At 47.8% G+C, this 27188-nt stretch overlaps 22 non-coding genes and 3 pseudogenes across 22 annotated transcripts; 17 read left to right on the top strand and 8 right to left on the bottom strand.

Moving 5' to 3' along the window:
* Nucleotides 1–1408: 1408 nt before the first annotated feature.
* Nucleotides 1409–1572, bottom strand: LOC134998890 (U1 spliceosomal RNA). Its single transcript, XR_010201054.1, has one exon. It is a non-coding gene; the product is annotated as a U1 spliceosomal RNA (small nuclear RNA).
* A 654-nt stretch (nt 1573–2226) lies between these two features.
* Nucleotides 2227–2389, bottom strand: LOC134999134 (U1 spliceosomal RNA). The gene has a single exon (XR_010201296.1). It is a non-coding gene; the product is annotated as a U1 spliceosomal RNA (small nuclear RNA).
* Nucleotides 2390–2541: 152 nt separating this feature from the next.
* Nucleotides 2542–2705, bottom strand: LOC134999007 (U1 spliceosomal RNA). Its single transcript, XR_010201168.1, has one exon. It is a non-coding gene; the product is annotated as a U1 spliceosomal RNA (small nuclear RNA).
* A 674-nt stretch (nt 2706–3379) lies between these two features.
* Nucleotides 3380–3542, bottom strand: LOC134998419 (U1 spliceosomal RNA). The gene has a single exon (XR_010200683.1). It is a non-coding gene; the product is annotated as a U1 spliceosomal RNA (small nuclear RNA).
* A 691-nt stretch (nt 3543–4233) lies between these two features.
* Nucleotides 4234–4375, bottom strand: LOC134999229 (U1 spliceosomal RNA; annotated as a pseudogene).
* A 152-nt stretch (nt 4376–4527) lies between these two features.
* LOC134998767 (U1 spliceosomal RNA) lies at nt 4528–4691 on the bottom strand. The gene has a single exon (XR_010200937.1). It is a non-coding gene; the product is annotated as a U1 spliceosomal RNA (small nuclear RNA).
* A 1303-nt stretch (nt 4692–5994) lies between these two features.
* TRNAN-AUU (transfer RNA asparagine (anticodon AUU)) lies at nt 5995–6068 on the top strand. Its single transcript has one exon. It is a non-coding gene; the product is annotated as a tRNA-Asn (tRNA).
* Nucleotides 6069–11446: 5378 nt separating this feature from the next.
* On the bottom strand, nt 11447–11562 carry LOC134998723 (U5 spliceosomal RNA). Its single transcript, XR_010200894.1, has one exon. It is a non-coding gene; the product is annotated as a U5 spliceosomal RNA (small nuclear RNA).
* A 274-nt stretch (nt 11563–11836) lies between these two features.
* LOC134998660 (U5 spliceosomal RNA) lies at nt 11837–11952 on the bottom strand. Its single transcript, XR_010200830.1, has one exon. It is a non-coding gene; the product is annotated as a U5 spliceosomal RNA (small nuclear RNA).
* Nucleotides 11953–12096: 144 nt separating this feature from the next.
* On the top strand, nt 12097–12259 carry LOC134998341 (U1 spliceosomal RNA). Its single transcript, XR_010200625.1, has one exon. It is a non-coding gene; the product is annotated as a U1 spliceosomal RNA (small nuclear RNA).
* A 671-nt stretch (nt 12260–12930) lies between these two features.
* Nucleotides 12931–13094, top strand: LOC134998891 (U1 spliceosomal RNA). Its single transcript, XR_010201055.1, has one exon. It is a non-coding gene; the product is annotated as a U1 spliceosomal RNA (small nuclear RNA).
* Nucleotides 13095–13246: 152 nt separating this feature from the next.
* LOC134998500 (U1 spliceosomal RNA) lies at nt 13247–13409 on the top strand. Its single transcript, XR_010200732.1, has one exon. It is a non-coding gene; the product is annotated as a U1 spliceosomal RNA (small nuclear RNA).
* A 671-nt stretch (nt 13410–14080) lies between these two features.
* LOC134998796 (U1 spliceosomal RNA) lies at nt 14081–14244 on the top strand. The gene has a single exon (XR_010200964.1). It is a non-coding gene; the product is annotated as a U1 spliceosomal RNA (small nuclear RNA).
* Nucleotides 14245–14396: 152 nt separating this feature from the next.
* LOC134998481 (U1 spliceosomal RNA) lies at nt 14397–14559 on the top strand. The gene has a single exon (XR_010200714.1). It is a non-coding gene; the product is annotated as a U1 spliceosomal RNA (small nuclear RNA).
* Nucleotides 14560–15230: 671 nt separating this feature from the next.
* LOC134999087 (U1 spliceosomal RNA) lies at nt 15231–15394 on the top strand. Its single transcript, XR_010201250.1, has one exon. It is a non-coding gene; the product is annotated as a U1 spliceosomal RNA (small nuclear RNA).
* Nucleotides 15395–15546: 152 nt separating this feature from the next.
* LOC134998374 (U1 spliceosomal RNA) lies at nt 15547–15709 on the top strand. The gene has a single exon (XR_010200655.1). It is a non-coding gene; the product is annotated as a U1 spliceosomal RNA (small nuclear RNA).
* A 615-nt stretch (nt 15710–16324) lies between these two features.
* LOC134998782 (U1 spliceosomal RNA) lies at nt 16325–16488 on the top strand. Its single transcript, XR_010200951.1, has one exon. It is a non-coding gene; the product is annotated as a U1 spliceosomal RNA (small nuclear RNA).
* Nucleotides 16489–16639: 151 nt separating this feature from the next.
* On the top strand, nt 16640–16781 carry LOC134998392 (U1 spliceosomal RNA; annotated as a pseudogene).
* A 692-nt stretch (nt 16782–17473) lies between these two features.
* LOC134998769 (U1 spliceosomal RNA) lies at nt 17474–17637 on the top strand. The gene has a single exon (XR_010200938.1). It is a non-coding gene; the product is annotated as a U1 spliceosomal RNA (small nuclear RNA).
* Nucleotides 17638–17789: 152 nt separating this feature from the next.
* Nucleotides 17790–17931, top strand: LOC134998525 (U1 spliceosomal RNA; annotated as a pseudogene).
* Nucleotides 17932–18626: 695 nt separating this feature from the next.
* LOC134998956 (U1 spliceosomal RNA) lies at nt 18627–18790 on the top strand. Its single transcript, XR_010201117.1, has one exon. It is a non-coding gene; the product is annotated as a U1 spliceosomal RNA (small nuclear RNA).
* Nucleotides 18791–18942: 152 nt separating this feature from the next.
* LOC134998610 (U1 spliceosomal RNA) lies at nt 18943–19105 on the top strand. Its single transcript, XR_010200791.1, has one exon. It is a non-coding gene; the product is annotated as a U1 spliceosomal RNA (small nuclear RNA).
* A 670-nt stretch (nt 19106–19775) lies between these two features.
* Nucleotides 19776–19939, top strand: LOC134999000 (U1 spliceosomal RNA). The gene has a single exon (XR_010201161.1). It is a non-coding gene; the product is annotated as a U1 spliceosomal RNA (small nuclear RNA).
* A 152-nt stretch (nt 19940–20091) lies between these two features.
* On the top strand, nt 20092–20254 carry LOC134998575 (U1 spliceosomal RNA). The gene has a single exon (XR_010200777.1). It is a non-coding gene; the product is annotated as a U1 spliceosomal RNA (small nuclear RNA).
* Nucleotides 20255–20924: 670 nt separating this feature from the next.
* Nucleotides 20925–21088, top strand: LOC134998828 (U1 spliceosomal RNA). Its single transcript, XR_010200995.1, has one exon. It is a non-coding gene; the product is annotated as a U1 spliceosomal RNA (small nuclear RNA).
* Nucleotides 21089–27188: the final 6100 nt, after the last annotated feature.

Consider the following 27188-nt stretch of genomic DNA (forward strand, 5'->3'; position numbering starts at 1 on the left):
CTGGTGCACATCTCTAGTGGCCATGCCCTGTCACTGTGCAGGAGCCAGCACCGCTCACACACTAGTCCCCGGTGCAGCCCCCAACCCCCGGGACACCCGGAGCAACAAAATGTAGATTCAGGCCACCAGGCCACGCCCCTACCTATGAAACCATGCCTCCTTTTTACCATTGCGCTGCTTATCTGCGCGCACTGCATTACAATCTCCCTCGCCACCTCTCTGGGTGTCACCAGTGATAGTGACACCTCTGCCATGCTTGTAGCAGCTGGTCCTAAGATCTACGCCTCAAGCCCTGAGTGTTTGCCCTTGTGACTTGTTGATCATCATAGCAAAGCAGATGCTTACAGAAAACTGCAGGGGCTTAGATTGAAAATAAAAAAAATTGATGGGTATAAGGTAGAGAGGAGCGGGTTCGGTTCTCCGAGAACCGAATTCCCCACGAACTCCACGTGGTTTACACTGGTCCGAGGCAGGCTCGGTTGTTCCCGTCTGACTCGGAAAACCTGAACAAGGGAAAATGTCATCATCCCGCTGTCGGATTCTCGCGAGATTCGGATTCCATATAAAGAGCTGCGCGTTGCCGCCATTTTTACTCGTGCATTGAAGAGAGAGCGGAGAGGACGTGGCTATGTTCTCTCAGTGGAAATCTCAATATCAGTGCTCAGTATCAGTGGATACTTATTGCTGCTCAGTAATACTAGTAGTGTGTCTCTCCTGCTCAGTGTCAGTTCTCAGTAGTATCCTCATCAGTGCTCAGTATCACTGCTCATTGTCTTGTGCTGCATTGTTGTGCTCAGCATACTACAGTACATTACTAATAGTCCAGTGCTGCATCTTGCTGCTCAGTGTCAGTTCTAGTATCCTCATCAGTGCTCACTATCACTGCTCATTGCATTGTGGTGTTCTGTATACTACAGTAACATAGTAATATAGTAACATATAGTAACATAGTTTTTGAGGTTGAATAGAGGCAAATTGCCCATCGTGTTCAACCTGTTTTAAGTTGTGATGATTCTACATACTTGCTGAATAATGTTTTATGACAAGTTAGCTACTACAACTCATGTTACCCCCGGATTAACCATGTTGATATTTTAAGTATTATAACCTTGGATAGCTTTTTCATTCAGAAATGTATCCATTCCTTTTTTAAATCCAATTACAGAGTCCGCCATTACCACCTTCCCTGGCAGGGAATTCCACATCCTGATTGCCCTAACAGTGAAGATCATAGTATCTCACCTGGCAGGTAAGTAGGAGTTGGGCCAGAGCTGTGGAGGATTGCTGCTCGGGCACCCCCTGTCAAGTGAAGGAGATCCAACTGAGGCAGCACAAGGGAACTCTCGAAAGAAGAACAAGGCTAGAGGAAGATCTGAGACAAAGAAATCTGACTTTTACCAGAGCTGACCAGAGGAAAGCACAAACACAGTCCCCCACTACCACAAATAATGCAGTCGAGTTTCCCACATTTGGGGAAATCACAGGGGTCAGCATACCCAGAATGCAATGAATGAACCTCACCCTGGGAGAACAATCTTCATGACCATGGTATCGCCTATGCAAAATAAGTATGATTTGGGATAGGGCTGGGGAGGGCAGCTGCTCAGGCACATCTCTGTCAAGTATAGGAGATTCAACTGAGGCAGCACAAGGGAACTCTCATCTGGGGACAACAACTGCAGGGAGAACACATATTTTCAGATGAACATGGGAGGGCAGAAGGCTGCCTAATACTGAAGCACCCCAAACAACAAACCAAATGCAACAACTAGTACAAGCATTCCTGGGGGAAGTTCTGCAGAAGACGGATTTGCATACGGTGATGTCATCCAAGCAGTGGGCCAAAGTTGGCTGGAACCCTCATCTGCATATGAAAAGAGAAAAGGGGTATGCAGGGCATGGCGGCCTTTTGCGGCGCTTGGATGACCCTTAGTTCGCATTAAACACCCCCACCCTCCTACGGTGTGGGGCTCATGTTGACAATGCCCCAGCCCCTGAAGCATTCAAGCTGATTTCTTACAGCAGCTTGGCACTGTAACAGCTCCAGAGCTGCTCTGTAAGGCAAGTAAAAGGGTGTGTAGTTTGCATTGTGCATTGGAAGGCACAAAGTAAGCAGACAGGAGGAGAAGTCAGGATAGTACACAAGGGTATAAAAGGGAGGGGCTCAAGAAAAAAGAAGTGGAAACAGACAGCAAACTAGGCTGGAGAGAGACCTGAGACAAAGAGATCTGAATTATACGAGAGCCGACCAGGGGAAACACAAATTATGCAGTCAAGTTTCCCACATTTGGGGAAATCGCAGGGGCAGCACACCCAGAGTGCAATGGGTGAGCCTTGCCCTGGGAGAAGCACCTTCATGATCATAGTATCTCACCTGGCAGGTAAGTAGGTGTTGGGCTTGAGCTGGGGAGGGTCGCTGCTCGGGCACCCCCCTGTCAAGTGAAGGAGATCCAACTGAGGCAGCACAAGGGAACTCTCGAAAGAAGAACAAGGCTAGAGGAAGATCTGAAACAAAGAAATCTGACTTTTACCAGAGCTGACCAGAGGAAAACACAAACACAGTCCCCCACTACCACAAATAATGCAGTCGAGTTACCCACATTTGGGGAAATCGCAGGGGTCAGCATACCCAGAATGCAATGAATGAACCTCACCCTGGGAGAATAATCTTCATGACCATGGTATCTCCTATGCAAAATAAATATGATTTGGGATAGGGCTGGGGAGGGCCGCTGCTCAGGCACATCTCTGTCAAGTAAAGGAGATTCAACTGAGGCAGCACAAGGGAACTCTCATCTGGGGACAACAACTGCAGGGAGAACACATATTTTCAGATGAACATGGGAGGGCAGAAGGCTGCCTAATACTGAAGCACCCCCAAACAACAAACCAAATGCAACAACTAGTGCAAGCATTCCTGGGGGAAGGCCTGCCGCAGATGGATTTGCATATGGTGATGTCATCCAAGCAGTGGGTCAAAGTTGGCTTCAACCCTCGTCTGGATATGAAAAGAGAAAAGGGGCGTGCAGGGCATGGCGGCCTTTTGCGGCGCTTGGATGACCCTTAGTTTGCATTAAACACCCCCACCCTCCTTCGGTGTTGGTCTCATGTTGGCCATGCCCCAGCCCCTGAAGCATTCAAGCTGATTTCTTGCAGCAGCTTGGCACTGTAACAGCTCCAGAGCTGCTCTGTAAGGCAAGTAAAAGGGTGTGGGCCCTGCAGCACTACCTGTAGTTTGCATTGTGCATTGGAAGGCACAAAGTAAGCAGAGAGGAGGAGAAGTCAGGATAGTGCACAAGGGTATAAAAGGGAGGGGCTCAAGAAAAAAGAAGTGGAAACAGACAGCAAACTAGGCTGTAGAGAGACCTGAGACAAAGAGATCTGAATTATACGAGAGCCGACCAGGGGAAACACAAATTCTGCAGTCAAGTTTCCCACATTTGGGGAAATCGCAGGAGCAGCACACCCAGAGTGCAATGGGTGAGCCTTGCCCTGGGAAAAGCACCTTCATGATCATAGTATCTCACCTGGCAGGTAAGTAGGAGTTGGGCTAGAGCTGGGGAGGGTCGCTGCTCGAGCATCCCCCTGTCAAGTAAAGGAGATTCAACTGAGGCAGCACAAGGGAACTCTCATCTGGGGACAACAACTGCAGGGAGAACACATATTTTCAGATGAACATGGGAGGGCAGAAGGCTGCCTAATACTGAAGCACCCCCAAACAACAAACCAAATGCAACAACTAGTGCAAGCATTCCTGGGGGAAGGCCTGCAGCAGATGGATTTGAATATGGTGATGTCATCCAAGCAGTGGGTCAAAGTTGGCTTCAACCCTCGTCTGCATATGAAAAGAATAAAGGGGTGTGCAGGGCATGGCGGCCTTTTGCGGCGCTTGGATGACCCCTAGTTCGCATTAAACACCTCCACCCTCCTTCGGTGTGGGGCTCATGTTGGCTATGCCCCAGCCCCTGGAGCATTCAAGCTGATTTCTTGCAGCAGCTGGGCACTGTAACAGCTCCAGAGCTGCTCTGTAAAGCAAGTAAAAGGGTGTGGGCCCTGCAGCACTACCTGTAGTTTGCATTGTGCGTTGGAAGGCACAAAGTAAGCAGACGGGAGAAGTCAGGATAGTGCACAAGGGTATAGAAGGGAGGGGCTCAAGAAAAAGTAGTGGAAACAGACAGCAAACTAGGCTGGAGAGCGACCTGAGACAAAGAGATCTGAATTATATGAGAGCCGACCAGGGGAAACACAAATTATGCAGTCAAGTTTCCCACATTTGGGGAAATCGCAGGGGCAGCACACCCAGAGTGCAATGGGTGAGCCTTGCCCTGGGAGAAGCATCTTCATGATCATAGTATCTCACCTGGCAGGTAAGTAGGAGTTGGGCTAGAGCTGGGGAGGGTCGCTGCTCGGGCACCCCCCTGTCAAGTGAAGGAGATCCAACTGAGGCAGCACAAGGGAACTCTCGAAAGAAGAACAAGGCTAGAGGAAGATCTGAGACAAAGAAATCTGACTTTTACCAGAGCTGACCAGAGGAAAGCACAAACACAGTCCCCCACTACCACAAATAATGCAGTTGAGTTTCCCACATTTGGGGAAATCACAGGGGTCAGCATACCCAGAATGCAATGAATGAACCTAACCCTGGGAGAACAATCTTCATGACCATGGTATCTCCTATGCAAAATAAGTATGATTTGGGATAGGGCTGGGGAGGGCCGCTGCTCAGGCACATCTCTGTCAAGTAAAGGAGATTCAACTGAGGCAGCACAAGGATCTCTCATCTGGGGACAACAACTGCAGGGAGAACACATATTTTCAGATGAACATGGGAGGGCAGAAGGCTGCCTAATACTGAAGCACCCCCAAACAACAAACCAAATGCAACAACTAGTGCAAGCATTCCTGGGGGAAGGCCTGCCGCAGATGGATTTGCATATGGTGATGTCATCCAAGCAGTGGGTCAAAGTTGGTTCAAACACCTTTGCAAAGTTCTATAAGTTTGATACCCTGGCTGAGGAGGACCTCCTGTTTGCTCAATCGGTGCTGCAGAGTCATCCGCACTCTCCTGCCCGTTTGGGAGCTTTGGTATAATCCCCATGGTCCTTACGGAGTCCCCAGCATCCTCTAGGACGTAAGAGAAGATAAGATTTTAAACCTACCGGTAAATCTTTTTCTCGTAGTCCGTAGAGGATGCTGGGTGCCCGTCCCAAGTGCGGTCTACTTCTGCAAGACTTGTATATAGTTATTGCTTACATAAGGGTTATATGTTAGTTTTCATCGGTCTTGGACTGATGCTATGTTGTTTTCATACTGTTAACTGGGTAGTATATCACAAGTTATACGGTGTGATTGGTGTGGCTGGTATGAATCTTGACCTTGGATTAACAAAAATCCTTTCCTCGTACTGTCCGTCTCCTCTGGGCACAGTTTCTCTAACTGAGGTATGGAGGAGGGGCATAGAGGGAGGAGCCAGTGCACACCCAGATCTAAAGTCTTTCTTAAAGTGCCCATGTCTGCTGCGGAGCCCGTCTATCCCCCATGGTCCTTACGGAGTCCCCATCATCCTCTACGGACTACGAGAAAAAAAAATTACCGGTAGGTTTAAAATGTTATTTTTTTCTCTGCAACCCACTGCTAAATTGTGCTTCCTAGCTGTTTTTTATAAAATCACTTAATTAAATCTAACTCTGATTACGTCAGAGAAGGCCAGGTACCCTACACCATAAGAGGGGGTTTGAAATTTTGACTTGTCTACTTAAAGATCACCAAAATCTGATGACAAGGTCAATTACATCCCTGGGTGGGATTGAACCACCAACCTTTTGGTTAATAGCCCATGTAAGTGCAAGAAATCCTGAAGCACTCACTCATCATGGGAAAGTACCAATGTGTTTCTTACAAAAATTCTCCAGATTATTGACTTTTTAAAGTTTTTCTAGGAAACGTTCTAGATGAATGATTATTAGCCTTTGTCAGTATTGACTTTTGCAAGGTGTCTCTGTGGCGCAATCGGTTAGCATGTTTGGCTATTAACCAAAAGGTTGGTGGTTCAATCCCACCCAGGGATGTAATTGACCTTGTAATCAGATTTTGGTGATCTTTAAGTAGACAAGTCAAAATTTCAAAAACCCCCCTTATGGTGTAGGGTACCTGGCCTTCTCTGATGTAATCAGAGTTAGATTTGATTAAGTGATTTTATAAAAAAACAGCTAGGAAGCACAATTTAGCAGTGGGTTGCAGAGAAAAAAAAATATGCTGGCAGAAAAGTCCAATTGAGTGATTAAACAGCTCTTCATTTTCTGATTTTATGTTTATGCTAACAAATTTGCTCTCTGAAAAGTGTCCACAAAGCCAAGTCTCTGATTAACACCTTTGTAGGAATGGTTTTTCACCTATTACTGAAATAAACTTGCTTCATTGGAAAGGCATCAAAGATGCATCCTCATTTCAATGTCTACTGAAATAATACAGGTTGACACCAGGAAACGTCACTGCATCCTTGCTGCTTCCTCACGGGGAAGTCTGTTTAATGTGAAAACAAGGTGATATCTAATCAGCACACAGGTAAGGAATTAAGAAAATCTTTCTTTATGGGTGAAGATGTTTCTCACAAATTGTTGTCCCAATGCATCATTGAAATTCAAGATGGAAGATGATTTTCATATATCACTTGTACATTTTGCATTGCTCTTCTGGTGACAATGTAGTTTGTTTTTGTCAATTACCATTTCAGTAATAGGGTAAAGAAAATTAAGTGGATTTTTTAAAGAAAACAATGCTGTCAATATACTATTAAAACAAATTAAAATGATAAAAGTTATTGTACTTTAAGTAAAAATAAAAGAGCCAAAATATCAATCCCAGTTTTTGATTACTTTAATTATAAAAAAAAAAATGCACATAGCAGTGGATAGTTTCGATCAATCGACCTCTGGGTTATGGGCCCAGCATGCTTCCATTGCACTACTCTGCTGCTCATGGAAGTGTAAGAGATCCTGAAGACTAAATTGATTAAAGGCCTAAAAGTACTGGACTATAAGGAAAGACTTACTAGGCTGAATATTTATACACTAGAAAAGAGGTGCCTAAGAGGAGATATTATTAATATCTTCAAATATGTAAAGATACATAACAAAGAGTTATCAGAGGAATTATTTATTAAAAGAACACGTGGTCACTCGCTGCGACTGGAGGAAAGTTCAGAACGCAATGGAGGAAAGGTTTCTTCACTGTTAGGGCAATCAGGATGTGGAATTCCCTGCCAGGGAAGGTGGTAATGGCGGACTCTGTAATTGGATTTAAAAAAGGAATGGATACATTTCTGAATGAAAAAGCTATCCAAGGTTATAATACTTAAAATATCAACATGGTTAATCCGGGGGTAACATGAGTTATAGTAGCTAACTAGTCATAAAACATTATTCAGCAAGTATGTAGAATCATCACAACTTAAAACAGGTTGAACACGATGGGCAATCTGCCTCTATTTAACCTCAAAAACTATGTTACTATGTTATTGTAGTATACAGAACACCACAATGCAATGAGCAGTGATAGTGAGCACTGATGAGGATACTAGAACTGACACTGAGCAGCAAGATGCAGCACTGGACTATTAGTAATGTACTGTAGTATGCTGAGCACCACAATGCAGCACAAGACAATGAGCAGTGATACTCAGCACTGATGAGGATACTACTGAGAACTGACACTGAGCAGGAGAGACACACTACTAGTATTACTGAGCAGCAATAAGTAACCACTGATACTGAGCACTGATATTGAGATTTCCACTGAGAGAACATAGCCACGTCCTCTCCGCTCTCTCTTCAATGCACGAGTAAAAATGGCAGCAACGCGCAGCTCTTTATATGAAATCCGAATCTCGCGAGAATCCGACAGCGGGATGATGACATTTTCCCTTGTTCAGGTTTTCCGAGTCAGGCGGGAACAACCGAGCCTGCCTCGGACCAGTGTAAACCACGTGGAGTTCGTGGGGTATTCGGTTCTCGGAGAACCGAACCCGCTCCTCTCTACCTTATACCCATCAATTTTTTTATTTTCAATCTAAGCCCCTGCAGTTTTCTGTAAGCATCTGCTTCGCTATGATGATCAACAAGTCACAAGGGCAAACACTCAGGGTTTGAGGCGTAGATCTTAGGACCAGCTGCTACAAGCATGGCAGAGGTGTCACTATCACTGGTGACACCCAGAGAGGTGGCGAGGGAGATTGTAATGCAGTGCGCGCAGATAAGCAGCGCAATGGTAAAAAGGAGGCATGGTTTCATAGGTAGGGGCGTGGCCTGGTGGCCTGAATCTACATTTTGTTGCTCCGGGTGTCCCGGGGGTTGGGGGCTGCACCCGGGGACTAGTGTGTGAGCGGTGCTGGCTCCTGCACAGTGACAGGGCATGGCCACCCAGCATGACGCCTCCCTTCTTGACCATGCTGTAATTGCAGTCGCACTGCAGTTCAGCGTGATCATAAAAAATGGTGTAGGCTCCTGCTGGTGCAGACTGTATGTGCGCGCAGGAAGCCGCCACCATTTTTGTGATCACAGCGGCTGAATGTGATGTCATACAGCCGCTGTGACCACGCCCCCTGTGTCTCCTCCGTTGCAGACCCCATTTTGAAGCCTTGCCCCCGCACCGCTCCATCCCTGACTTGGAAATGGAGTGTTGCTGACCCACCTCTCCCCCCCTTCCCCGCCCCGATTGACAGGCAGAGGCGATCACATTCTCTGCGGGGTGCCGCAGAAAATGCAGGCACATGCGTATGCTCTTAGCAATTTTTGCAGTTGGATCGCTTATTGTGATTGCAATCCAACCTGAATCAGGCCCTATTACCTATCACAATGCGCTGCGGGCAGTACAAAATTGGGTTAATATAGGAGAAAAACCCCCAGACCTGTGCTCCTTAACTGTACCTGGTGGCTAGTGGAGCGGCTGCCCAGTAATCAGTGTCCACCGCAGTGCGCACACGGCCCACCCCCTACGGCCTCGCTCCCCTTCATCAGCGGCCTCGTGATCCGGAAGGGTGGTGTGTGTGTGACTGACCTTAGGATGAAACCGGAGCCTCCGCTGCAGTGACCCAGCAACCAGGGCACGGGAGTATATAGCGCCGCTGGGAGTGATGAAGCTGCAGTAAAGATGTCTATTAGACCTAGCCTGCTGCAGCCCTTGTAGATTCTCATAAAACAAGTTCTTCTTTTCTTGTCAAAATTAATAGCTAAGAATAGGCTGCCTGAGGCAGGCCCCTGTTAATTGGCCTGCTACTGAAGGCACCAACTACAAACTGAGCTCCCTGTTCATGGAAGCGGGGTTATAGAGGAGAATGCACTGAGCTTCTTGGGAACAGTCAAAAGCTTTGAGCCGGTTGGTGCCTCAGATCAAGATCCTACTCTACACCCCAATGTGAATCCTTGTGGAGTCCAGTGTACCCCACAGAAGAAATTAATGTGTCACACCCATTGGCAGCAACCTTAGAATAGCTGCTGACGGGCACAATTGAGAAAGGAAGGGGGGGGGGGGACATTTGAATCCAGCACATAGATGCAATTCAAATATGTAATTTGTACCTTCCTATTTTAAAATATAATGGATGAACCTCACCCTGTGAGAACAATCTTCATGATCAAGAGATCTAATATGTAAAATAAGTATGAGTTGGGATAGGGCTGGGGAGGGTGGCAGCTCGGGCAGCCCCTCCCCCGTCAAGTTAAGGAGATTCAACTGAGGAAGCACAAGGGAACTCTCGTCTGGGGACAACAACTGCAGGGAGACCACATCTTTTCAGATGAACATGGGAGGGCGGAAGGCTGCCTAATACTGAAGCACCATCAAATATCAAACCATATCCAACAACTAGTACAAGCATTCCTGGGGGAAGGTCTGCAGCAGACGGATTTGCATACGGTGATGTCATCCAAGCAGTGGGCCAAAGTTGGCTGGAACCCTCATCTGCATATAAAAAGAGAAAAGGGGCATGCAGGGCATGGCGGCCTTTTGCAGTGCTTGGATGACCCCTAGTTCGCATTAAACACCCCCACCCTCCTTTGGTGTGGGGCTCATGTTGGCCATGCCCCATCCCCTGAAGCATTCATGCTGATTTCTTGCAGCAGCTGGGCACTGTAACAGCTCCAGAGCTGCTCTGTAAGGCAAGTAAAAGGGTGTGGGCCCTGCAGCACCACCTGTAGTTCGCATTGTGCGTTGGAAGGCACAAAGTAAGCAGACGGGAGGAGAAGTCAGGATAGTACACAAGGGCATCCTTTTCTCTTAGTCCGTAGAGGATGCTGGGGTCACATTAAGAACCATGGGGTATAGACGGGATCCGCAAGAGACATGGGCACTTTAAGACTTTCAAAGGGTGTGAACTGGCTCCTCCCTCTATGCCCCTCCTCCAGACTACAGTTATAGGAACTGTGCCCAGGGAGACGGACATTTCGAGGAAAGGATTTATTGTTAAACTAAGGTGAGCATCTTACCAGCTCACACCTTAAGCATGCCGCAGAACGTGGCATTCAACAGAACACAAGCCAACGGCATGAACAATTGCAGCAAAAAGCTGACCAGAACCGTAACACAACATGTGTATAACCACAAGTAATAACTGCAGACACAGTATGGACTGGGACGGGTGCCCAGCATCCTCTACGTACTAAGAGAAAAGGATTTACCGGTAGGTATTAAAATCCTATTTTCTCATACGAACTAGAGGATGCTGGGGTCACATTAAGAACCATGGGGTTATACCAAAGCTCTTGAACGGGTGGGAGAGTGCGTACGACTCTGCAGCACCGAATGACCCAACTTGAGGTTATCATCAGCCAAGGTATCAAACTTGTAAAACTTAGCAAAAGTGTTTACTAAATAGCTGCTCGGCAAAGTTGCAATGCCGAGACTCCCCGACCAGCTGCCCAGGATGAACCCACCTTTCTAGTAGAATGGGTCTTCACCTAATTCAGTAACGGCAATCCTGCCGTGGAATGAGCATGCTGAATCTTACCACAGATCCAGCGCATAATGGTCTGCATGGAAGCAGGACACCCAATCATGTTGGGAGCATACAGGACAAACAGAGCCTCTGTTTTCCTAATCTGAACCGTTCTGGTGACATAAATTTTCAAAGTTCTGACCACAGCCAGAGACTTTGACTCAACGAAGGTGTCAGTGGCCAAAGGCACCATGTGGAAAGATGAACCACCTTCGGCAGAAATTGTTGACGTGTCCTCAATTCTGCTCTATCTTCATGAAAGATCAAATAAAGGCTCTTGTGATACTGCATGGTTTGTACTGTTTTCCATGTGCTCCCAGATCTTTCAAGCAAGTAGCATGGTCAAGAAAGTTCTGTTTGAAAAGAAACAAACATTTACTGTCATTGTTATGCAAATAAACTTACATTAAAGCTAACAAGAAAGCACACTCGTTCTGTCTTTAAACTGATAAAAGAAACCCCAATAATATGGGGCATGCAAAAATTGAGATAAAACTCAGTTTTGCTCCTCTCCACGGAAATCTTTAATAAAAGGCGAAATATTTGTTAGTTCTGAAGAGAAACCAGAGCATGACCAAGATTCCACCTGTCGCCTGAGTGCCATGCCAGCAGTTCTCATTCAGCTCAAAGTGAGCACCCAATTTGAATGAAAGAAAGCAGATTTCTCACCAGGCTTCCCCTTGCTATAAACATGGTTTGTACTCTTTTCCATGTGCTCCCAGATCTTTCAAACAATTAGTGTGGTCAAGAAAGTTCTGTTTGAAAAGAAACAAACATTTACTGTCATTTCTATGCAAATGAGCTTACATTAAAGCACACTCATTCTATCTTTAAACCGATAAAAGAAACCCCAAAAAGATGGGGCATGCAAAAATTGAGATAAAACTCGGTTTTGCTCCTCTCCACGGAAATCTTTAGTAAAAGGCGAAAGATTTGTTCGTTCTGAAGAGAAACCAGAGCATGACCAAGATTTTTATCTGAAAATATGTGTTCTCCCTGCAGTTGTTGTCCCCAGATGAGAGTTCCCTTGTGCTGCCTCAGTTGAATCTCCTTTACTTGACAGGGGGATGCTCGAGCAGCGACCCTCCCCAGCTCTAGCCCAACTCCTACTTACCTGCCAGGTGAGATACTATGATCATGAAGGTGCTTCTCCCAGGGCAAGGCTCACCCATTGCACTCTGGGTGTGCTGCTTCTGCGATTTCCCCAAATGTGGGAAACTTGACTGCATAATTTGTGTTTCCCCTGGTCGGCTCTCGTATAATTCAGATCTCTTTGTCTCAGGTCTCTCTCCAGCCTAGTTTGCTGTCTGTTTCTACTTCTCTTTTCTTGAGCCGCTCCCTTCTATGCCCTTGCGCACTATCCTGACTTCTCCCGTCTGCTTACTTCGTGCCTTCCAACGCACAATGCAAACTACAGGTAGTGCTGCAGGACCCACACCCTTTTACTTGCCTTACAGAGCGTCTCTGGAGCAGTTACAGTGCCCAGCTGCTGCAAGAAATCAGCTTGAATGCTTCAGGGGCTGGGGAATAGCCAACATGAGCCCCACACCGAAGGAGGGTGGAGGTGTGTAATGCGAACTAGGGGTCATCCAAGCGCCGCAAAAGGCCGCCATGCCCTGCACGCCCCTTGTCTCTTTTCATATGCAGACGAGTGTTGAAGCCAACTTTGACCCACTGTTTGCATGACATCACCATATGCAAATCCATCTGCTGCAGGCCTTCCCCCAGGAATGCTTGCACTAGTTGTTGCATTTGGTTTGTTGTTTGGGGGTGCTTCAGTATTAGGCAGCCTTCTGCTCTCCCATGTTCATCTGAAAATATGTGTTCTCCCTGCAGTTGTTGTCCCCAGATGAGAGTTCCCTTGTGCTGCCTCAGTTGAATCTCCTTTACTTGACAGAGATGTGCCTGAGCAGCGGCCCTCCCCAGCCCTATCCCAAATCATACTTATTTTGCATAGGCGATACCATGGTCATGAAGATTGTTCTCCCAGGGTGAGGTTCATTCATTGCATTCTGGGTATGCTGACCCCTGTGATTTCCCCAAATGTGGGAAACTCGACTGCATTATTTGTGGTAGTGGGGGACTGTGTTTGTGCTTTCCTCTGGTCAGCTCTGGTAAAAATCAGATTTCTTTATCTCAGATCTTCCTCTAGCCTTGTTCTTCTTTCGAGAGTTCCCCTGTGCTGCCTCAGTTGGATCTCTTTCACTTGACAGGGGGGTGCCCGAGCAGCGACCCTCCCCAGCTCTAGCCCAACTCCTACTTACCTGCCAGGTGAGATACTATGATCATGAAGGTGCTTCTCCCAGGGCAAGGCTCACCCATTGCACTCTGGTTGTGCTGCCCCTGTGATTTCCCCAAATGTGGGAAACTTGACTGCATAATTTGTGTTTCCCTTGGTCGGCTCTCGTATAATTCAGATCTCTTTGTCTCAGGTCTCTCTCCAGCCTAGTTTGCTGTCTGTTTCCACTTCTCTTTTCTTGAGCCGCTCCCTTCTATGCCCTTGCGCACTATCCTGACTTCTCCCGTCTGCTTACTTCGTGCCTTCCAACGCACAATGCAAACTACAGGTAGTGCTGCAGGGCCCACACCCTTTTACTTGCCTTACAGAGCAGCTCTGGAGCAGTTACAGTGCCCAGCTGCTGCAAGAAATCAGCTTGAATGCTTCAGGGGCTGGGGCATAGCCAACATGAGCCCCACACCGAAGGAGGGTGGAGGTGTGTAATGCGAACTAGGGGTCATCCAAGCGCCGCAAAAGGCCGCCATGCCCTGCACGCCCCTTTTCTCTTTTCATATGCAGACGAGGGTTGAAGCCAACTTTGACCCACTGCTTGGATGGCATCACCATATGCAAATCCATCTGCTGCAGGCCTTCCCCCAGGAATGCTTGCACTAGTTGTTGCATTTGGTTTGTTGTTTGGGGGTGCTTCAGTATTAGGCAGCCTTCTGCCCTCCCATGTTCATCTGAAAATATGTGTTCTCCCTGCAGTTGTTGTCCCCAGATGAGAGTTCCCTTGTGCTGCCTCAGTTGAATCTCCTTTACTTGACTAAGATGTGCCTGAGCAGCGGCCCTCCCCAGCCCTATCCCAAATCATACTTATTTTGCATAGGAGAGACCATGGTCTTGAAGATTGTTCTCCCAGGGTGAGGTTCATTCATTGCATTCTGGGTATGCTGACCCCTGTGATTTCCCCAAATGTGGGAAACTCAACTGCATTATTTGTGGTAGTGGGGGACTGTGTTTGTGCTTTCCTCTGGTCAGCTCTGGTAAAAGTCAGATTTCTTTGTTTCAGTTCTTCCTCTAGCCTTGTTCTTCTTTCGAGAGTTCCCTTGTGCTGCCTCAGTTGGATCTCCTTCACTTGACAGGGGGGTGCCCGAGCAGCGACCCTCCCCAGCTCTAGCCCAACTTCTACTTACCTGCCAGGTGAGATACTATAATCATGAAGGTGCTTCTCCCAGGGCAAGGCTCACCCATTGCACTCTGGATGTGCTGCCCCTGCGATTTCCCCAAATGTGGGAAACTTGACTGCATAATTTGTGTTTCCCCTGGTCGGCTCTCGTATAATTCAGATCTCTTTGTCTCAGGTCTCTCTCCAGCCTAGTTTGCTGTCTGTTTCCACTTCTCTTTTCTTAAGCCGCTCCATTCTATGGCCTTGCGCACTATCCTTACTTCTCCCGTCTGCTTACTTTGTGCCTTCCAATGCACAATGCAAACTACAGGTAGTGCTGCAGGGCCCACACCCTTTTACTTGCCGTACAGAGCAGCTCTGGAGCTGTTACAGTGCCCAGCTACTGCAAGAAATCAGCTTGAATGCTTCAGGGGCTGGGGCATAGCCAACATGAGCCCCACACCAAAGGAGGGTGGAGGTGTTTAATGCGAACTAGGGGTCATCCAAGCGCCGCAAAAGGCCGCCATGCCCTGCACGCCCCTTTTCTCTTTTCATATGCAGACGAGGGTTGAAGCCAACTTTGACCCACTGCTTGGATGACATCACCATATGCAAATCCATCTGCTGCAGGCCTTCCCCCAGGAATGCTTGCACTAGTTGTTGCATTTGGTTTGTTGTTTGGGGGTGCTTCAGTATTAGGCAGCCTTCTGCCCTCCCATGTTCATCTGAAAATATGTGTTCTCCCTGCAGTTGTTGTCCCCAGATGAGAGTTCCCTTATGCTGCCTCAGTTGAATCTCCTTTACTTGACAGAGATGTGCCTGAGCAGCGGCCCTCCCCAGCCCTATCCCAAATCATACTTATTTTGCATAGGAGATACCATGGTCATGAAGATTATTCTCCCAGTGTGAGGTTCATTCATTGCATTCTGGGTATGCTGACCCCTGTGATTTCCCCAAATGTGTGAAACTCGACAGCATTATTTGTGGTAGTGGGGGACTGTGTTTGTGTTTTCCTCTGGTCAGCTCAGGTAAAAGTCAGATTTCTTTGTCTCAGATCTTCCTCTAGCCTTGTTCTTCTTTCGAGAATTCCCTTGTGCTGCCTCAGTTGGATCTCCTTCACTTGACAGGGGGGTACCCGAGCAGCGACCCTCCCCAGCTCTAGCCCAACTCCTACTTACCTGCCAGGTGAGATACTATGATCACGTAGGTGCTTCTCCCAGGGCAAGGCTCACCCATTGCACTCTGGGTGTGCTGCTCCTGCGATTTCCCCAAATGTGGGAAACTTGACTGCATAATTTGTGTTTCCCCTGGTCGGCTCTCGTATAATTCAGATCTCTTTGTCTCAGGTCTCTCTCCAGCCTAGTTTGCTGTCTGTTTCCTCTTCTCTATTCTTAAGTGCCTTCCAATGCACAATGCAAACTACAGGTAGTGCTGCAGGGCCCACACCCTTTTACTTGCCGTACAGAGCAGCTCTGGAGCTGTTACAGTGCCCAGCTGCTGCAAGAAATCAGCTTGAATGCTTCAGGGGCTGGGGCATAGCCAACATGAGCCCCACACCGAAGGAGGGTGGGGGTGTTTAATGCGAACTAAGGGTCATCCAAGCGCCGCAAAAGGCCGCCATGCCCTGCATACCCCTTTTCTCTTTTCATATGCAGATGAGGGTTCCAGCCAACTTTGGCCCACTGCTTGGATGACATCACCGTATGCAAATCCGTCTTCTGCAGAACTTCCCCCAGGAATGCTTGTACTAGTTGTTGCATTTGGTTTGTTGTTTGGGGGTGCTTCAGTATTAGGCAGCCTTCTGCCCTCCCATGTTCATCTGAAAATATGTGTTCTCCCTGCAGTTGTTGTCCCCAGATGGGAGTATCCTTGTGCTGCCTCAGTTGAATCTCCTTTACTTGACAGAGATGTGCCTGAGCAGCGGCCCTCTCCAGCCCTATCCCAAATCATACTTATTTTGCATAGGAGATACCATGGTCATGAAGATTGTTCTCCGAGGGTGAGGTTCATTCATTGCATTTTGGGTATGCTGACCCCTGTGATTTCCCCAAATGTGGGAAACTCGACTGCATTATTTGTGGTAGTGGGGGACTGTGTTTGTGCTTTCCTCTGGTCAGCTCTGGTAAAAGTCAGATTTCTTTGTCTCAGATTTTCCTCTAGCCTTGTTCTTCTTTGAGAGTTCCCTTGTGCTGCCTCAGTTGGATCTCCTTCACTTGACAGGGGGGTACCCGAGCAGCAACCCTCCCCAGCTCTAGCCCAACTCCTACTTACCTGCCAGGTGAGATACTATGATCATGAAGGTGCTTCTCCCAGGGCAAGGCTCACCCATTGCACTCTGGGTGTGCTGCTCCTGCGATTTCCCCAAATGTGGGACACTTGACTGCATAATTTGTGTTTCCCCTGGTCGGCTCTCGTATAATTTAGATCTCTTTGTCTCAGGTCTCTCTCCAGCCTAGTTTGCTGCCTGTTTCCACTTCTCTTTTCTTGAGCCGCTCCCTTCTATGCCCTTGCGCACTATCCTGACTTCTCCCGTCTGCTTACTTTGTGCCTTCCAACGCACAATGCGAACTACAGGTAGTGCTGCAGGGCCCACACCCTTTTACTTGCCTTACAGAGCAGCTCTGGAGCTGTTACAGTGCCCAGCTGCTGCAAGAAATCAGCTTGAATACTTCAGGGGCTGGGGCATAGCCAACATGAGCCCCACACCGAAGGAGAATGGAGGTGTTTAATGCGAACTAGGGGTCATCCAAGCGCCGCAAAAGGCCGCCATGCCCTGCATAACCCTTTTCTCTTTTCATATGCAGATGAGGGTTCCAGCCAACTTTGGCCCACTGCTTGGATGACATCACCGTATGCAAATCCGTCTTCTGCAGACCTTCTCCCAGGAATGCTTTTACTAGTTGTTGCATTTGGTTTGTTGTTTGGGGGTGCTTCAGTATTAGGTAGCCTTCTGCCCTCCCATGTTCATCTGAAAATATGTGTTCTCCCTGCAGTTGTTGTCCCCAGATGAGAGTTCCCTTGTGCTGCCTCAGTTGAATCTCCTTTACTTGACAGAGATGTGCCTGAGCAGCGGCCCTCCCCAGCCCTATCCCAAATCATACTTATTTTGCATAGGAGATACCATGGTCATGAAGATTGTTCTCCCAGGGTTAGGTTCATTCATTGCATTCTGGGTATGCTGACCCCTGTGATTTCCCCAAATGTGGGAAACTCAACTGCATTATTTGTGGTAGTGGGGGACTGTGTTTGTGCTTTCCTCTGGTCAGCTCTGGTAAAAGTCAGATTTCTTTGTCTCAGATCTTCCTCTAGCCTTGTTCTTCTTTCGAGAGTTCCCTTGTGCTGCCTCAGTTGGATCTCCTTCACTTGACAGGGGGGTGCCCGAGCAGCGACCCTCCCCAGCTCTAGCCCAACTCCTACTTACCTGCCAGGTGAGATACTATGATCATGTAGGTGCTTCTCCCAGGGCAAGGCTCACCCAATGCACTCTGGGTGTGCTGCCCCTGCGATTTCCCCAAATGTGGGAAACTTGACTGCATAATTTGTGTTTCCCCTGGTCGGCTCTCATATAATTCAGATCTCTTTGTCTCAGGTCTCTCTCCAGCCTAGTTTGCTGTCTGTTTCCACTTCTTTTTTCTTAAGCCCCTCCCTTCAATACCCTTGTGGACTATCCTGACATCTCCTCCTGTCTGCTTACTTTGTGCCTTCCAATGCACAATGCAATCTACAGGTAGTGCTGCAGGGCCCACACCCTTTTACTTGCCTTACAGAGCAGCTCTGGAGCTGTTACAGTGCCCAGCTGCTGCAAGAAATCAGCTTGAATGCTTCAGGGGCTGGGGCATAGCCAACATGAGCCCCACACCGACGGAGGGTGGAGGTGTTTAATGCAAACTAAGGGTCATCCAAGCACCGCAAAAGGCCGCCATGCCCTGCATACCCCTTTTCACTTTTCATATGCAGATGAGGGTTCCAGCCAACTTTGGCCCACTGCTTGGATGACATCACCGTATGCAAATCCGTCTTCTGCAGACCTTTTCCCAGGAATGCTTGTACTAGTTGTTGCGTTTGGTTTGTTGTTTGGGGGTGCTTCAGTATTAGGCAGCCTTCTGCTCTCCCATTTTCATCTGAAAATATGTGTTCTCCCTGCAGTTGTTGTCCCCAGATGAGAGTTCCCTTGTGCTGCCTCAGTTGAATCTCCTTTACTTGACAGAGATGTGCCTGAGCAGCGGCCCTCCCCAGCCCTATCCCAAATCATACTTATTTTGCATAGGAGATACCATTATCATGAAGATTGATTTCCCAGGGTGAGGTTCATTCATTGCATTCTGGGTATGCTGACCCCTGTGATTTCCCCAAATGTGGGAAACTCGACTGCATTATTTGTTGTAGTGGGGGACTGTGTTTGTGCTTTCCTCTGGTCAGCTCTGGTAAAAGTCAGATTTCTATGTCTCAGATCTTCATCTAGCCTTGTTCTTTTTTCGAGAGTTTCCTTGTGCTGCCTCAGTTGGATCTCCTTCACTTGACAGAGGGGTGCCCGTACAGCGACCCTCCCCAGCTCTAGCCCAACTCCTACTTACCTGCCAGGTGAGATACTATGATCAGGAATGTGCTTCTCCCAGGGCAAGGCTCACCCAATGCACTCTGGGTGTGCTGCTCCTACGATTTCCCCAAATGTGGGACACTTGATTACATAATTTGTGTTTCCTCTGGTCGGCTCTCGTATAATTCAGATCTCTTTGTCTCAGGTCTCTCTCCAGCCTAGTTTGCTGTCTGTTTCCACTTCTCTTTTCTTGAGCCGCTCCCTTCTATGCCCTTGTGCACTATCCTGACTTCCCCGTCTGCTTACTTTGTGCCTTCCAACGCACAATGCAAACTACAGGTAGTGCTGCAGGGCCCACACCCTTTTACTTGCTTTACAGAGCAGCTCTGGAGCTGTTACAGTGCCCAGCTGCTGCAAGAAATCAGCTTGAATGCTTCAGGGGCTGGGGCATAGCCAACATGAGCCCCACACCGAAGGAGGGTGGAGGTGTTTAATGCGAACTAGGGGTCATCCAAGCGCCGCAAAAGGCCGCCATGCCCTGCACACCCCTTTTTTATTTTCATATGCAGACGAGGGTTGAAGCCAACTTTGACCCACTGCTTGGATGACATCACCATATGCAAATCCGTCTGCTGCAGGCCTTCCCCCAGGAATGCTTGCATTAGTAGTTGCATTTGGTTTGTTGTTTGGGGGTGCTTCAGTATTAGGCAGCCTTCTGCCCTCCCATGTTCATCTGAAAATATGTGTTCTCCCTGCAGTTGTTGTCCCCAGATGAGAGTTCCCTTGTGCTGCCTCAGTTGAATCTCCTTTACTTGACAGAGATGTGCCTGAGCAGCGGCCCTCCCCAGCCCTATCCCAAATCATACTTATTTTGCATAGGAGATACCATTATCATGAAGATTGATCTCCCAGGGTGAGGTTCATTCATTGCATTCTGGGTATGCTGACCCTTGTGATTTCCCCAAATGTGGGAAACTCGACTGCATTATTTGTTGTAGTGGGGGACTGTGTTTGTGCTTTCCTCTGGTCAGCTCTGGTAAAAGTCAGATTTCTATGTCTCAGATCTTCATCTAGCCTTGTTCTTTTTTCGAGAGTTTCCTTGTGCTGCCTCAGTTGGATCTCCTTCACTTGACAGGGGGGTGCCCGTACAGCGACCCTCCCCAGCTCTAGCCCAACTCCTACTTACCTGCCAGGTGAGATACTATGATCAGGAAGGTGCTTCTCCCAGGGCAAGGCTCACCCAATGCACTCTGGGTGTGCTGCTCCTACGATTTCCCCAAATGTGGGACACTTGATTACATAATTTGTGTTTCCTCTGGTCGGCTCTCGTATAATTCAGATCTCTTTGTCTCAGGTCTCTCTCCAGCCTAGTTTGCTGTCTGTTTCCACTTCTCTTTTCTTGAGCCGCTCCCTTCTATGCCCTTGTGCACTATCCTGACTTCCCCGTCTGCTTACTTTGTGCCTTCCAACGCACAATGCAAACTACAGGTAGTGCTGCAGGGCCCACACCCTTTTACTTGCTTTACAGAGCAGCTCTGGAGCTGTTACAGTGCCCAGCTGCTGCAAGAAATCAGCTTGAATGCTTCAGGGGCTGGGGCATAGCCAACATGAGCCCCACACCGAAGGAGGGTGGAGGTGTTTAATGCGAACTAGGGGTCATCCAAGCGCCGCAAAAGGCCGCCATGCCCTGCACACCCCTTTTTTATTTTCATATGCAGACGAGGGTTGAAGCCAACTTTGACCCACTGCTTGGATGACATCACCATATGCAAATCCGTCTGCTGCAGGCCTTCCCCCAGGAATGCTTGCATTAGTAGTTGCATTTGGTTTGTTGTTTGGGGGTGCTTCAGTATTAGGCAGCCTTCTGCCCTCCCATGTTCATCTGAAAATATGTGTTCTCCCTGCAGTTGTTGTCCCCAGATGAGAGTTCCCTTGTGCTGCCTCAGTTGAATCTCCTTTACTTGACAGAGATGTGCCTGAGCAGCGGCCCTCCCCAGCCCTATCCCAAATCATACTTATTTTGCATAGGAGATACCATGGTCATGAAAATTGTTCTCCCAGGGTGAGGTTCATTCATTGCACTCTGGGTATGCTGACCCCTGTGATTTCCCCAAATGTGGGAAACTCGACTGCATTATTTGTGGTAGTGGGGGACTGTGTTTGTGCTTTCCCCTGGTCAGCTCTGGTAAAAGTCAGATTTCTTTGTCTCAGATCTTCCTCTAGCCTTGTTCTTCTTTCGAGAGTTCCCTTGTGCTGCCTCAGTTGGATCTCCTTCACTTGACAGGGGGTGCCCGAGCAGCAATCCTCCACAGCTCTAGCCCAACTCCTACTTACCTGCCAGGTGAGATACTATGATCTTCACTGTTAGGGCAATCAGGATGTGGAATTCCCTGCCAGGGAAGGTGGTAATGGCGGACTCTGTAATTGGATTTAAAAAAGGAATGGATACATTTCTGAATGAAAAAGCTATCCAAGGTTATAATACTTAAAATATCAACATGGTTAATCCGGGGGTAACATGAGTTATAGTAGCTAACTAGTCATAAAACATTATTCAGCAAGTATGTAGAATCATCACAACTTAAAACAGGTTGAACACGATGGGCAATTTGCCTCTATTCAACCTCAAAAACTATGTTACTATATGTTACTATATTACTATGTTACTGTAGTATACAGAACACCACAATGTAATGAGCAGTGATAGTGAGCACTGATGAGGATACTAGAACTGACACTGAGCAGCAAGATGCAGCACTGGACTATTAGTAATGTACTGTAGTATGCTGAGCACCACAATGCAGCACAAGACAATGAGCAGTGATACTGAGCACTGATGAGGATACTACTGAGAACTGACACTGAGCAGGAGAGACACACTACTAGTATTACTGAGCAGCAATAAGTAACCACTGATACTGAGCACTGATATTGAGATTTCCACTGAGAGAACATAGCCACGTCCTCTCCGCTCTCTCTTCAATGCACGAGTAAAAATGGCGGCAACGCGCAGCTCTTTATATGGAATCCGAATCTCGCGAGAATCCGACAGCGGGATGATGACATTTTCCCTTGTTCAGGTTTTCCGAGTCAGGCGGGAACAACCGAGCCTGCCTCGGACCAGTGTAAACCACGTGGAGTTCGTGGGGAATTCGGTTCTCGGAGAACCGAACCCGCTCCTCTATATATACTATATTACTATGTTACTGTAGTATACAGAACACCACAATGCAATGAGCAGTGATAGTGAGCACTGATGAGGATACTAGAACTGACACTGAGCAGCAAGATGCAGCACTGGACTATTAGTAATGTACTGTAGTATGCTGAGCACCACAATGCAGCACAAGACAATGAGCAGTGATACTGAGCACTGATGAGGATACTACTGAGAACTGACACTGAGCAGGAGAGACACACTACTAGTATTACTGAGCAGCAATAAGTAACCACTGATACTGAGCACTGATATTGAGATTTCCACTGAGAGAACATAGCCACGTCCTCTCCGCTCTCTCTTCAATGCACGAGTAAAAATGGCAGCAACGCGCAGCTCTTTATATGGAATCCGAATCTCACGAGAATCTGACAGCGGGATGATGACATTTTCCCTTGTTCAGGTTTTCCAAGTCAGGCGGGAACAACCGAGCCTGCCTCGGACCAGTGTAAACCACGTGGAGTTCGTGGGGAATTCGGTTCTCGGAGAACCGAACCCGCTCCTCTCTACCTTATACCCATCAATTTTTTTTATTTTCAATCTAAGCCCCTGCAGTTTTCTGTAAGCATCTGCTTCGCTATGACGATCAACAAGTCACAAGGGCAAACACTCAGGGCTTGAGGCGTAGATCTTAGGACCAGCTGCTACAAGCATGGCAGAGGTGTCACTATCACTGGTGACACCCAGAGAGGTGGCGAGGGAGATTGTAATGCAGTGCGCGCAGATAAACAGCGCAATGGTAAAAAGGAGGCATGGTTTCATAGGTAGGGGCGTGGCCTGGTGGCCTGAATCTACATTTTGTTGCTCCGGGTGTCCCGGGGGTTGGGGGCTGCACCCGGGGACTAGTGTGTGAGCGGTGCTGGCTCCTGCACAGTGACAGGGCATGGCCACCCAGCATGACGCCTCCCTTCTTGACCATGCTGTAATTGCAGTCGCACTGCAGTTCAGCGTGATCATAAAAAATGGTGTAGGCTCCTGCTGGTGCAGACTGTAGAGAAAAGCTGCTGTGACCACTAGAGGTGAGCGGGTTCGGTTTCTCTGAATCCGAACCCGCACGAACTTCATGTTTTTTTCACGGGTCCGAGCAGACTCGGATCCTCCCGCCTTGCTCGGTTAACCCGAGCGCGCCCGAACGTCATCATGACGCTGTCGGATTCTCGCGAGACTCGGATTCTATATAAGGAGCCGCGCGTCGCCGCCATTTTCACACGTGCATTGAGATTGATAGGGAGAGGACGTGGCTGGCGTCCTCTCCATTTAGATTAGGGTTGAGAGAGAGAGAGATTGACCTGAGGCTGTGATACTGTAGAAGAGAGTGCAGAGTTTAGTGACTGACGACCACAGTGACCACCAGACAGTGCAGTTGTTTGTTTTATTTAATATATCCGTTCTCTGCCTGAAAAAAACGATACACACAGTGACTCAGTCACATACCATATCTGTGTGCACTGCTCAGCCCAGTGTGCTGCATCAATGTATATATATATCTGACTGTGCTCAGCTCACACAGCTTATAATTGTGGGGGAGACTGGGGAGCACTGCAGTGCCAGTTATAGGTTATAGCAGGAGCCAGGAGTACATAATATTATATTAAAATTAAACAGTGCACACTTTTGCTGCAGGAGTGCCACTGCCAGTGTGACTAGTGACCAGTGACCTGACCACCAGTATATATAATATTAGTAGTATACTATCTCTTTATCAACCAGTCTATATTAGCAGCAGACACAGTACAGTGCGGTAGTTCACGGCTGTGGCTACCTCTGTGTCGGCACTCGGCAGCCCGTCCATAATTGTATATACCACCTAACCGTGTTTTTTTTTTCTTTCTTTATAGTCATACTAGTTACGAGTATACTATCTCTTTATCAACCAGTCTATATTAGCAGCAGACACAGTACAGTGCGGTAGTTCACGGCTGTGGCTACCTCTGTGTCGGCACTCGGCAGCCCGTCCATAATTGTATATACCACCTAACCGTGGTTTTTTTTTTCTTTCTTTATACATACATACTAGTTACGAGTATACTATCTCTTTATCAACCAGTCTATATTAGCAGCAGACACAGTACAGTGCGGTAGTTCACGGCTGTGGCTACCTCTGTGTCGGCACTCGGCAGCCCGTCCATAATTGTATATACCACCTAACCGTGGTTTTTTTTTTCTTTCTTTATACATACATACTAGTTACGAGTATACTATCTCTTTATCAACCAGTCTATATATTAGCAGCAGACACAGTACAGTGCGGTAGTTCACGGCTGTGGCTACCTCTGTGTCGGCACTCGGCAGCCCGTCCATAATTGTATATACCACCTAACCGTGGTTTTTTTTTCTTTCTTTATAGTCATACTAGTTACGAGTATACTATCTCTTTATCAACCAGTCTATATTAGCAGCAGACACAGTACAGTGCGGTAGTTCACGGCTGTGGCTACCTCTGTGTCGGCACTCGGCAGCCCGTCCATAATTGTATATACCACCTAACCGTGGTTTTTTTTCTTTCTTTATACATACATACTAGTTACGAGTATACTATCTCTTTATCAACCAGTCTATATTAGCAGCAGACACAGTACAGTGCGGTAGTTCACGGCTGTGGCTACCTCTGTGTCGGCACTCGGCAGCCCGTCCATAATTGTATATACCACCTAACCGTGGTTTTTTTTTCTTTCTTTATACATACATACTAGTTACGAGTATACTATCTCTTTATCAATCAGTCTATATATTAGCAGCAGACACAGTACAGTGCGGTAGTTCACGGCTGTGGCTACCTCTGTGTCGGCACTCGGCAGCCCGTCCATAATTGTATACTAGTATCCAATCCATCCATCTCCATTGTTTACCTGAGGTGCCTTTTAGTTGTGCCTATTAAAATATGGAGAACAAAAATGTTGAGGTTCCAAAATTAGGGAAAGATCAAGATCCACTTCCACCTCGTGCTGAAGCTGCTGCCACTAGTCATGGCCGAGACGATGAAATGCCAGCAACGTCGTCTGCCAAGGCCGATGCCCAATGTCATAGTACAGAGCATGTCAAATCCAAAACACCAAATATCAGTAAAAAAAGGACTCCAAAACCTAAAATAAAATTGTCGGAGGAGAAGCGTAAACTTGCCAATATGCCATTTACCACACGGAGTGGCAAGGAACGGCTGAGGCCCTGGCCTATGTTCATGGCTAGTGGTTCAGCTTCACATGAGGATGGAAGCACTCAGCCTCTCGCTAGAAAAATGAAAAGACTAAAGCTGGCAAAAGCAGTAGCACCGTAAAGAACTGTGCGTTCTTCGAAATCCCAAATCCACAAGGAGAGTCCGACTCCAATTGTGTCGGTTGCGATGCCTGACCTTCCCAACACTGGACGTGAAGAGCATGCGCCTTCCACCATTTGCACGCCCCCTGCAAGTGATGGAAGGAGCACCCGCAGTCCAGTTCCTGATAGTCAGATTGAAGATGTCAGTGTTGAAGTACACCAGGATGAGGAGGATATGGGTGTTGCTGGCGCTGGGGAGGAAATTGACCAGGAGGATTCTGATGGTGAGGTGGTTTGTTTAAGTCAGGCACCCGGGGAGACACCTGTTGTCCGTGGTAGGAATATGGCCGTTGACATGCCTGGTGAAAATACCAAAAAAATCAGCTCTTCGGTGTGAAAGTATTTCACCAGAAATGCGGACAACAGGTGTCAAGCCGTGTGTTCCCTTTGTCAAGCTGTAATAAGTAGGGGTAAGGACGTTAACCACCTCGGAACATCCTCCCTTATACGTCACCTGCAGCGCATTCATAATAAGTCAGTGACAAGTTCAAAAACTTTGGGTGACAGCGGAAGCAGTCCACTGACCAGTAAATCCCTTCCTCTTGTAACCAAGCTCACGCAAACCACCCACCAACTCCCTCAGTGTCAATTTCCTCCTTCCCCAGGAATGCCAATAGTCCTGCAGGCAATGTCACTGGCAATTCTGACGAGTCCTCTCCTGCCTGGGATTCCTCCGATGCATCCTTGCGTGTAACGCCTACTGCTGCTGGCGCTGCTGTTGTTGCTGCTGGGAGTCGATGGTCATCCCAGAAGGGAAGTCGTAAGCACACTTTTACTACTTCCACCAAGCAATTGACTGTCCAACAGTCCTTTGCGAGGAAGATGAAATATCACAGCAGTCATCCTGTTGCAAAGCGGATAACTGAGGCCTTGACAACTATGTTGGTTTTAGACGTGCGTCCGGTATCCGCCGTTAGTTCACAGGGAACTAGACAATTTCTTGAGGTAGTGTGCCCCCGTTACCAAATACCATCTAGGTTCCACTTCTCTATGCAGGCGATACCGAGAATGTACACGGACGTCAGAAAAAGACTCACCAGTGTCCTAAAAAATGCAGTTGTACCCAATGTCCACTTAACCACGGACATGTGGACAAGTGGAGCAGGGCAGGGTCAGGACTATATGACTGTGACAGCCCACTGGGTAGATGTATGGACTCCCGCCGCAAGAACAGCAGCAGCGGCACCAGTAGCAGCATCTCGCAAACGCCAACTCTTTCCTAGGCAGGCTACGCTTTGTATCACCGGTTTCCAGAATACGCACACAGCTGAAAACCTCTTACGGCAACTGAGGAAGATCATCGCGGAATGGCTTACCCCAATTGGACTCTCCTGTGGATTTGTGGCATCGGACAACGCCAGCAATATTGTGTGTGCATTAAATCTGGGCCAATTCCAGCACGTCCCATGTTTTGCACATACCTTGAATTTGGTGGTGCAGAATTTTTTAAAAAACGACAGGGGCGTGCAAGAGATGCTGTCGGTGGCCAGAAGAATTGCGGGACACTTTCGGCATACAGGCACCACGTACAGAAAACTGGAGCACCACCAAAAACTACTGAACCTGCCCTGCCATCATCTGAAGCAAGAAGTGGTAACGAGGTGGAATTCAACCCTGTATATGCTTCAGAGGTTGGAGGAGCAGCAAAAGGCCATTCAAGCCTATACAATTGAGCACGATATAGGAGGTGGGATGCACCTGTCTCAAGCGCAGTGGAGAATGATTTCAACGTTGTGCAAGGTT

This window comes from Pseudophryne corroboree, unplaced genomic scaffold, assembly GCF_028390025.1.
Source record: "Pseudophryne corroboree isolate aPseCor3 unplaced genomic scaffold, aPseCor3.hap2 scaffold_149, whole genome shotgun sequence".
NCBI classification, from domain to species: domain Eukaryota; kingdom Metazoa; phylum Chordata; class Amphibia; order Anura; family Myobatrachidae; genus Pseudophryne; species Pseudophryne corroboree.